An 11,650-nucleotide genomic window follows, 5' to 3' on the forward strand; every position below is an offset into this window, starting at 1 on the left:
AGGCGGTCCAGGTCTGGATGGGGAGAAACAGGCTTCGTCTCAATCCCACCAAGACTGAGTGGCTGTGCATATCGGCAACTCGGGTCAACCAGACTATTCCATCTCTAACGATGGGGGGTGAGGTGTTACCCCCCGTTGATAGGGCTCGTAACTTGGGCGTCCTCCTGGATTCATGACTCAATTTTGAAGACCATATAGGAGCCGTGACCAGGGGGGCTTTTGCCCAGGTTCGCCTGGTGCGCCAGTTGCTACCCTATCTGGACCGAGATGCCCTATGCACAGTCACTCATGCGCTCGTGACCTCCCGTTTGGACTACTGCAACGCTCTCTACATGGGGCTGCCCTTGAGGACCACTCGGAGGCTTCAACTGGTGCAGAATGCGGCCGTGCGAGTTGTGATGGGGGTCTCCCGATACTCCCATGTAACACCTCTACTCCGCGAGCTGCATTGGCTTCCGGTTGCCCTCCGGGTGAAATTCAAGGTGCTGGTGATGACCTATAAAGCCCTACATGGCTTGGGTCCGGGATATCTGAGGGAACACCTGCTCCGGCATCAAGTTCCCTTCGTCCAGTGCGCTCCCACAGGGAGGATCTTCTCAGGGTGCCACCGATAAGAGATTGCCAGTGGATAACACCCAGGGATAGGGCCTTCTCAGTGGGGGCGCCTGCCCTTTGGAACCAGCTGCCAGTGGAGCTGAGGACTGCCCCGACCTCCGTTCATTCCGCCGGGGCCTGAAGACCTGGCTCTTCGAGCTCTCTGGCCCAGGCTGAGGATTAATTTATTTTAATTGGGGTTTTATTTATACAGGGATAAATTTAATCTTTTTTAAACTTGGTTTTTAACTTTTGTATTTTTGTTTTTTAATTACCCTGTAAACCGCCCTGAGTCCTCCGGGAAAGGGCGGTATGGAAATGTAATAAAATAAAATAAATAAAATAAATAAATAATTCTCTTCATTTGTAGCTTCCATATTTAAATCACTTTTCTCTGGTTTGTATTCTATTATCTGATGAGTTTGTTCATTCTGTTATTGTCATTTTTTGAAAGTTTTTTAATTGTAAGTTTAAGTTAGAGATATGCTCATTTATGTCATCAAAGTTGTTTTTAATCTCCTCATGATTTCAAACAATGATTTGAATCTGTTACAGCATTGCATACATTTCCTCCTGAAATGTGTTTGCTTTGTCTTGAGTCATTGCTCCTGGAGATCTCTGATGTTCCAGGCTAAGGTCTTCATGAGGGAGTATTAGGTGTGGTTTCCTGTCACTTTTAGATAGATGTACAACATCCATTTTGTCTTCCCCTCCAAATAGTTTTTCACCAGTATCATAGTCTCTTTGATTAACCTTGTCAGAAGTCCAAACAATCTTATGTAGTTCCTATCTTTATGTGTGGTTTTTATAGTCCAATATATTTCCAATTATCATAGCACCACTGAAAGCAGTATTTTGTAACAGTTCTTCTATTCAGGGGTCTTACAATTATCAGCCAGACAAGATTTCAGTCCAGAATGTTTCACCACCTTTTTTTATTTTTATTTTACTAGGCCCTTGCTTACTTCAGTTTACTGACAATTGACTTTGACAATCCTTCCCATTAAACCATATGGCAAACAGAATCGAATTAAAATTAGAATCCTACTCCTACTTACCCCAATTCCCTCTTTGAGATAAAGTTCATAGTTCATTTTCCCCTCTTCTATTCTTTTATTAATCTTATTTCCCAATTTATGCAGAAAGGAAAATAATTATGAAGTGTCTATCATGTGAAAAACAGCAGATGTTGCCTTTGCATAACAATTGCTCCACCTGTTCAACTATTTGTGACTATCTGCAACTTTAGTATCAAATTTTGGTTGCCAAATATTCTTAGGTAATAAATTTCATTAGATTTCAGAGTAAACAACTTCAAGGAAAGGCTTGATCACATGAAGCATAACTCCACATGGTAGATTCCTCTAACACATAGAACCAAAGTTCTAATGTAATTCAATGCACTTTCGTGAGGTAAATGTGAGAAATGGTGATAAGAAACTTATCTACACTTAGAAGGCAAGAGAGAGCCTTTCAGACACATAGATCACCAAGGTTGCATGCACCTCTGTGAGGCCCAAGTGACCTTTTGAAAGGTCAAACGGGGCCTGCCTGCCTCAACTCTGGGAAGAGAGCGTTTCATAGAGTGGGGGACACAGCAGAGAAAGCTCTCTTCCTGGACCTCTCACTTGGAATCTTTTAACTAATGGGTTCAGTACTCTGGATGGGACAGTTTGATGTACTGGGGATAATTAGCCACTCAGAGTTGCTTTAAAGAGAGAGATGGGCAAAATGTAAATTAGTAGGGGGAAAAAACAGTGCAACCAATCAAAAACAGTGCCATAAAAAAACTGAATAGAAACACTTGATAGGCAAGAAAATGGTAAGTGAGCACCTGTCCAGACTAGACAAGTTCAGATCACCAGGACCAGATGGTGATCAACATGGGTTTGTCAAAAACAGATCATGCCAGACAAATCTCATTGAATTCTTTGACCAAGTGACAAAATTAGTGGACCAGAGGAATGCTGTGGATATAACTTACTTGGACTTCAGTAAGGCATTTTATAAAGTAGATCACAACCTACTACTTGATAAGATAGAAAAATGTGGGTTAGACAGTATCACCACCAGATGGATTTGTAGCTGGCTGACGGGCCATACTCAGCATGTGGTCCTCAATGGAACTGCATCTACATGGAGAGAAGTGTGTAGTGGGGTGCCCCAGGGCTCTGTTCTGGGCCCAGTGCTCTTCAACATTTCCATCAATGATTTGGACGAGGGGATAGATGCAGACGACACCAGGCTGGCAGGAATAGCCAATACTCCAGAAGATAGGCTTAAGATACAGGGGGATCTGGACAGACTTGAACACTGGGCGCTATCTAACAAAATTCAATGGTGAAAAAAGTAAGGTTCTACATTTAGGCAAGAAAAACCAAATGTATAGGTGGTACGTTGCTCAATAGTAGTAACTGTAAGAGGGATCTTGGAGTCCTGGTAGAAAATCACTTAAATATGAGTCAGCAGTGTGCTGCAGCTGCCAAAAAAGCCAACACAGTGCTAGGCTGCATTAACAGAGGTAGAGAATCAAGATCAGGTGAAGTATTAATACCATTTCACAATGCCTTGCTAAGGCCACACTTGGAACACTGCATCCAGATTTGGTCACCACGATGTAAAAAAGATGTTGAGACTCTAGAAAGAGTACAGAGAAGAGCAACAAAGATGATTAGGGGACTGGAGGCTAAAACATATAAGGAATGGTTGCTGGAATTGGGTATGTCTAGTTTAATGAAGAGAAGGATGAGGGGTGACATGATAGCAGTGTTCCAATATCTCAGGGGCTGCCACAAAGAAGAGGGAGTCAAGCTATTCTCCAAAGCACCTGAAGGCAGGAGAAGAAGCAACAGATGGAAACTAACCAAAGAGAGAAGCAACCTGGAAGTAAGGAGAAACTTCCTGACAATTAACCAGTGGAACAATCTGCCTCCAGAAGCTGTGAATGCTCCAACACTGTAAGTTTTTAAGAAGAGACTGGGCAGTCATTTGTCTGAAATGGTATAGGGTTTCCTGCCTGAGCAGGGGGTTGGACTAGATGACCTTCCAACTTTATTGTTATTGTTGTTAATAATAATAATAATAATAATAATAATAATAATAATAATAATAATAATAATAATAATAATAATAATAATAATAATAATATAAATAATCATATGCACTAATTGCAGTGTAGGCAGAGCAGAAGCAAGATGGAAAGAACTGTGGAATTATGACATTTTGTTTTCTAGTATGGGAAATCCAGCATCCTCAACCAAAGCTCTGTTGCTATACTTGGTTCCACTTCACAGACAACCTTACCCTTCCCCACCCAAAAAAAATCAACAACAAAAAAGCATCAGAAGAACAAACAGTGAAAGAACAAACGGCATCTGAAGTACAAACAGTGCATGCAAGATAAACACTGTAAAATGTCACCCAAGACTTCAACATCCCATGGAATGGGAGACTAATGATAATATCCACAGGCACACAAGATGCATGACATTTGGTATAATATGGAAGCTTGATCTTAAGGAGGGGGGAAACCCTTTTTTGTGAATATATTTTAAAGGATGTTTTGTACAACACATATGCCCCCTCTCAAAGCCACCTTCGCTGGAAGTCTCAGTGTGACTGCTTTAAAGCTATGACACCTTTTTTTCCATATTATGCTGACATTTACTTCACTTTGCTGGCCACCTCATACATTTTCTGTCCCTCCAGGTGCCCATTCAGAGAAGCCAGGAAGGCCTACAACTTTACAGAGCCTTTTATGAGACATTACTGATTAAGCCCTTGAAAGAATGATAACTTTGTTTTGGCCCGCACAGTTTGCAAAGGATCATCTCTAAAAGTGTGCTGAGATAGCACAGTGGTAAAAAAAAGATTCTCCCTTATACAGGAGCATTTTTTAATGAGCTAATCCCCCTTTTGTAGAGACTGAATGTTTTGCTCACAATAAATAATTGTATAGGGGGAGTTTACTTTCAAAAAACAAGGACAGTGTTTTAAAATGATGAGCAAAGTAATCCACTTTGGGCCTAGGGAAGAATGACTGGGCAGGTCTTCTTCAAAGTTTTGGAAGTTTAGGTCTTGAGGAAGCTTCCACTTCAGAGACTTTTCACACACATTTCATGGCAACGAAAAGGAGAGGATGCCAAAGAGGATGCTTTTTGGGGAAATAGGGCAGCTTTGGCTAAAGAGAAAACAACAAGAACACCTCCTTGCCAGCAGTCAATCCTGGATTGGCACCAGGATTAATAGCAGAGCAAGGATCAAGGAGTAAACAATATACTAATCAAAGAACTACCAACTCAGATAATCAAACAACAGTAAACAGCAACCTAAATAAGGAACATGTCAACGCTGCTAACATTGAATGTTATTGCTTGACAAGAGATGAAGAAGTAGCTATTTCATATGTTAGATTTGTGTATTGTTTTAGTTTAAAATTGGGAGGAGAGAAGAGTAAGAATGCACTTTCGAGGCCATTTCTCTCTCTAAAGAAGATGAGGCCTTGGCGGTTCTTCTAACCGAAGGGAAACTGATTCTTTAAATTAACTGGAGAATATGATTAATGACAAAATTAGAAAGGTGGAGAATTGTGTTTTAATATATTGTGCAAGGGGGTGGAGATTTCAGATTCCAGCTTCCTTCGAGCAAGCATTTGCCGGTGTATTAGGCTAATAAAGGACTTTTAAGGTAAACAATGCCTCAGAGTCACTTGAAAAGCCCATATGTCGAAAACCTGACAGAACTACCAAGAACACATCACCCCCACTCATACTGACAGGGCAAGCAACCATATATAAGTCATTACTGTGCTGATGCATGCAGATTTCCCAAAACAAACATTTATTTTGAAGAAATCCATTTTAACCCTAAAACAGGGTAATTCTGTATTTTAGCAGCAATCATTAGCTTCCTTGCTGCCATAAATGAAGATAAGTGGCGGTCGCCTAGCACTTCTAAGCAGGGAAACTTTTAAATGAAAAGTCTAATTTTGGAGGACTGGAAAGTTGGTTCAGGGTTGTATTTATGAGAATAAGGGAGCAAAAAGCTTCATTTCGTGAAAGTCTCTTCCCCCCCCAAAAAAAATGTGCTGAAATTGATGCAGAATGTATTCTTTGAGCTCTGACATTTTTCCTGTGATGTTTGGAAGCAGGTTAAAACTTTCCCACCTTCCTTCTATTATTTCATCTCTGATTATATGACTTTTTTACTTAATGGATGGAATAGATGACTTTTTTGCACAGAATGACTGATATAATGCAATAGGGCAGACATGTCAAACACAAGGCCCGGGGGCCGGATCCGGCCCGCGAAGTGGTTTCATGCGGCCCGCGAAGCCATCCTGGAAACAGTGAGGGAACGGCCCCCACTGCCTTGGCCCTGGCCCAGAGACCCTCCTTCTGCCGGAGACCCTCAGATCTCTCCCACTCCTGCCCAGGCCCCCATAGGCACCTTTGACATGAACGATGTAGAGCTGGCCACGCCCACCCAGTAGGCCATACACACTCTAGCCACGCCCACCCAACAGGCCACACCCACCCAGGCCACACCCACCCGGCCCCTTGACGGCAACTGCAATGCTGATGCGGCCCTCCATGAAATTGAGTTTGACACCCCTGCAATAGGGAATGCTTAGCAGATGTGAAGAATGGCCCTCTTGCATATTGGATCAGCCAAATATTCATAAATGTATGCTGAGCTTATATGTGACTTGTGGAGTGTGTAGATATTTAAATTTTATAAGGCAGGTAACAAGTTGACTATGTGCACATATTCTGAGAAAGATTAGTTGGTGGCTTTAATACTTCAGCAGGATAATCTATTAATCAGAATTACAACTGGTTCTAAATTCTGACTGTCAACCTATTGTCCTTTTGCTGTTTGGAAAACTAATCAAGGATTATTTTTTGAAACGTTTCCATTTATATTGGAATGCTCTTTGGTTTTTACTTTGCCTTCAGTTTTGACATACAGGATTAGATTCAAATTTGTTCACACTTGCACCAAAACCATTGAACTCTGTGAGCATTTAATTATGATGAATTTCAGGCCCATTGATTTCTATGGGCCTACTTTGAGGAACTTGAGGACATGCTTTGTGAGGATAGGAAAATGGAAAATTCAGTCTGGAGAAAAGACATGAATTTCATGGACATCTGGGTGATTTGGCTTGGAATGTCATTGTTATATGCTTTGGTTAGATATCTTGGGATTGTAGAGTTAGTTTTCCTTTGCCTATACCACAGGTCTGCAACCCGCGGCTCCGCAGCCGCATGCGGCTCTTTCAGCCGTCTCCTGCGGCTCCCAGTCCTCTGCCATGTGCAGTCCAAAGGAAAAAAAAGTGGGACTAAAAAAGTTCAATCAATCAATTCAAATATGCAGGGTAGGTGCATATCTCGCCTTGGCTCCACTCTTCAGTCAAACCCTGTTCTGCACATGCAGACACATTTTTTGCGGCTCCCAGTTTTTCCTTTTGTGAGGGAACCGGTTCCGAGTGGCTCTTTCACTGTTTCAGGTTGCTGACCCCTGGCCTATACCATGTCATGCATTCAATAAACCAGTAAGATTTTCAGAAATGAAAGATATCCTGGAGGCTGACATCATCTTCTTCAGTCAAAAGTACAATCTATTGGTCATATCTGAGCCATTTTTTCTTTCTTTTGGGGGCCTGGGAGTCTTGTAAGATCACATGGTCAAAAGTAAGAGATATTTCACCAAATAAATACTAGCAGAATAATTTTCCCAATTTTCATTGGGAATTGAAGAAGAAACAAGCGCTTTAAGCCTCCAACTGGTTTCATGGACCTATTACAACAAAAAATAAGCCAAATTACCCCAAATGAGGGCGGAAATTTGAAAATCATTGGCTTATGTCTCCTGTTGAAATCACTCTGGCATTGCAATGGCCCTGGATCCTTCTTCATTCCCCTCCACAAAGAAAACTTCAAAAATACTCCTCTCTGTCCCTCTCCACCTTGATTCATGGAATGGAAGTATGTTTCAACAGTGCCGTCCTTAATGCAGGGAGATTAGGGAAGGTACTAATGAAATATATAGGATTTGTTGCATCCTTTCTTACTGTAGCTTTTTAAAACAGTGTCTAAAACCAAGCAGCCCAATCTGTCCTCTGTCATTCAAGCACTGTGCTTCAAACAAGCACCATAGTGAAGTTGTTGTGATGTATAGAGCCAATTTGGTAGTGGTTAAGGCAACCATATATGTTACTTATATGTAAGGGTGTAGGTCTATACATCTGTTGTATATATTGTATGTTTTAAATGTGTGTTATGTATGTGTACACTTTGAGAGGAAGCAACTAAATTTCATTTTTAATGTGTGCCATTGTGCCCACGGGGAAAAACATGATAATAAAGGTTAAAAACCTTTATTATCCTCTAATGTAGGTTAAAAACCAGGAAATTGTGGATTCTAGTCCCACTGCAGGCATGGATGCCAGCTGTGTAACTTTGTGCGTCATTCTCTTTCAGCCAAATTCACCTTTAAAGGAGAATATTTGTAGCTCAGGGTTGAAATGGGGGGTCCTTGGTGCTCCCTGAGCGTGGTTGTTTTCTTGCAGATGTTTCATTACCCAAACTAGGTAATATAATCAGTGTTGGTAAGGAGTGGGGTTTGCTCTTGGATTATATTCTAATGGCTTGCCCTGTGGTTGAATATAAATTGAGAACAAACCCTACTCTTTACTAGCACTGATGATGTTACCTAGTTGGGTAATGAAATGTCTGCAAGAAAACAACCACGCTCAGAGAGCACCAAGGAGCTCCCAGTTCACCTTGTTTGTTGTTGTGGGGAAAATAGGAGGAGGAAGGAATATTATGTGTTTGCCACCTTGAGTTATTTATAAAATAATAATGGCAGGATTAAAAAAACCTCATAAATACAAAAAAGAGGGAGTACAAAATTCCCTCTCTTCCATTCACATACACAACTTTTACTTATTTACAAAGCCCAATTGAGAAACTTGATCTGCCTGCCTTATCTTGATTGGTATAATTCTCCAAACAATCTTCAAGGGCAGCCCATCAGAAAACACTCTTAATAGGTGTTCATTAAGGGTCAGGTTTAGGATTAGGGTTAGGCTTCTTTGTCCATCTTAAGCTAGAAAAAAAGTACACCTGATTATGCTGAATCCAATAGCACCCCCAAGTTGATCCTTCAGAGGGAAAATTCAGGAGAGATTGTAGCATCCAAAATTTTGTTGTCACTTAGACAAGAATGGCGGAAATGATTCACACATCCATGCCTATAATTTAATGATGGCAATCTCAAGCAGTGCCCTGCTACATTATCCCTAAGCAATGTTTTCAAAGGAAACTGTTTATGCTTTCAGCCACAAATCATCAAGAGTGGAAGAATCAATCTATCAGACATAACATATGCGCCAGCTGCTTTGGACTGTCACAAAAAGACCTCCGCTCCTTTAAAATTAAAAAGAAAAGTATTTCAAAGGCAGAAAGGAAAGTATGTTTTTGTGACCAGCTAAAGTAAAGCTTCAGCATTGTCACCTACCAGAGGATCCATGAAGACTAAAGAAAAGGAAGGGATAACAGAATAACAAAGTTGGAAGGGATCTTGGAGGTCTTCTAGTCTAGTCCCTTGCTCAAGCAGGAAACTCTATACCATTTCAGCCTCCAGTGTTGGAGCACCCACAACTTCTGAAGGCAAGCCGTTCCACTGACTGATTGTTCTGCATGTCAAGAAATTTCTCCTTAGTTCTAGGTTGGTTCTCTCCTTGATTAGAATTCTTTACTGGCCAAGTGTGGTTGAACACACAAGGAATTTCTCTCTGGTGCACAAGCTCTCAGTGTACATACAAGCAATAGTGATAAATCATGATCATAATCAACATAAAAATTAGTATCCATCTATTGCTTCTTGTTCTGCCTTCAGGGGCTTTGGAGAATACAGTAGGTGATCATAGGGATCATATTTATGACGTTGCATGGCTATGTGAACACCTTTGGTAACCTTCTGACAAGCAAGGACGATGGGGAAGCCAGATTCATTTTTAGTAACACTTAGTAACACTGCAGTTGTTTCAAAATTAACAACTGATTCATTTGATTTAGCAATGATTCACTTAACCACTGTGGCAAGAAAGTTAATAAAATGGGGCAAAGCTCATGTAACAACTGTCTTGCTTAGCAAGAGAAATTTTGGACTCAGTTGTGGTTGTAAGTTGAGCACTACCTGTAACCTTGGGAGATATGAGGAAGAGCTGCAGCCGAAGCAGCAATAAGAAAACTAGAGGTTCCTGCATTGTCCCAGTAATTGGACAACAATACCCTACTTTTTATTAATGTAATTTACAACAAAATGCAAGCTAAAATACAAAATTGCTATGTGATTGTGAAGAGCAAAGCAATAGAGATAAATAGGAGAATGATCAAGTAGTGTAAGGTTTCATCTCCATGAAGCTGAACTGAAGTGGTCCTAGAGGGTGAAGAAGGCTATGAAATTAAACACATCATTTTGAGTCAAATCTAGGTTGTAGCACAATTTTGGAAGAAGCAGGCAGACAAGGTATCAGATCAGCTCCAGCTAGAATTAAGAAAATAACATGGCAGGTTTTGTGCTACATGAATTATATATTTAAATTCAAGAGGGATCACCGTTTGATATGTCTCTAATACTGTCACTTAATTTATCACTTTGGTATAAGCAAAAAGATTTGGAAGCGTTGATGTCATTTTCTTTAAATCCTTTCCAAGATGAGCAGGAATAATTGGTGTTGACAGTAAGTGCAAATGAAATGTCAACTCCACACTCACTCATTTTTCCATATGCAAAATCCCTACATCAGAGTGCCTTTTTGTACTAGCCACAAGAACTCATGAATGCATTCACGGCATGCATATTGTGTGAATGTAGCTATATGAACGGTTGATCTGAGATCCGGTGTGGTAGATAGACTATGCCTGAAAAGGCTCAGGATCAAATCTATTTTCAGTAGTGGCAGTTCAGTGGAAGCTCAGAGGGTGATTTTAGGCTAGTCATTCTCCTCACCAGATTTTTTGTTGTGGGGAAAATGGATGGAGGGAACATTCTGGTCTTTTGACTTCCTGAGAAAAACTCAAAATATCAGCTTAATTAAATAAAAGCTGTACTTTCAGCATTCTTCTAAGCTAACATTCAACATCAGTAACTTCGGTATGCAGAGGTTGTGTTCTCATGACATGCCTAACTAGAACAGGTCAAAACAAAGTCAACACACTAAACTTAGGTTTATTTCTGATCCTGCTCTGTTGCCTAGGATGTTATGAGAACCCTGACTACATGGATACAGTCAGCCCTCAGTTTATGACCCGTTGCTTAGTGACTGTTCAAGTTATAATGGATCATCAAACGTACTTACAACCTGGTTCCAAAGGCCAGTCCCCTGTGGTCATGTGACTGCATTTCAGGTGCTTAGCCACTGGCCCCCATTGACAGGCTGTAAATATGCTTGAAGCATCCTGCAGTCATGTAACCGCAATTAACCTTTTGGCTGAAATGGGTCCACTTAATGACTGCAATGATTCACTTAATGATTGCAGCAAAAAAAAGGTGATAAAATCAGGTCGGTCATCCACTTTATGACCATCACAACTTACAATCATATAGGCAGGCTCAATTATGGTCATAGGTTGAGAACTATCTGTACTTTTTGCTTCACTATACATAGTACAAGCCCAGAAAATAAGTTAACTCATGAACTACTGTCAGGTTTCTGATTGTCCTTTCTAGCTTTTGAACATCACAAGTAAATATCACTAAATAAATTAGTGATGTATTACTGTTTCCAGACCCTGGGCCTCTTCACATTTCAGTGTCATGTAAACAACCTCGCTTCCAAAAAGGGAGGCAAAGAAATTAATAGGATCAAAATAAAAACCAAAGAGACTAAAATGTAATTAAAGTTTAATTCAGTTAAGATTAAATAAATTACATGGAGTTAATATGTTTATTCCTCTTGACTTCTTTTCTTATATAAAAATAATTAATAGGTGATAAATTGTAGAAGCCTCAGTTAATATTTTGGTGATACTGTGTGGCCCTACCT

This window comes from Vipera ursinii (genome assembly GCF_947247035.1).
Source record: "Vipera ursinii genome assembly, chromosome: 3".
Taxonomy (NCBI): Eukaryota; Metazoa; Chordata; class Lepidosauria; order Squamata; family Viperidae; genus Vipera; species Vipera ursinii.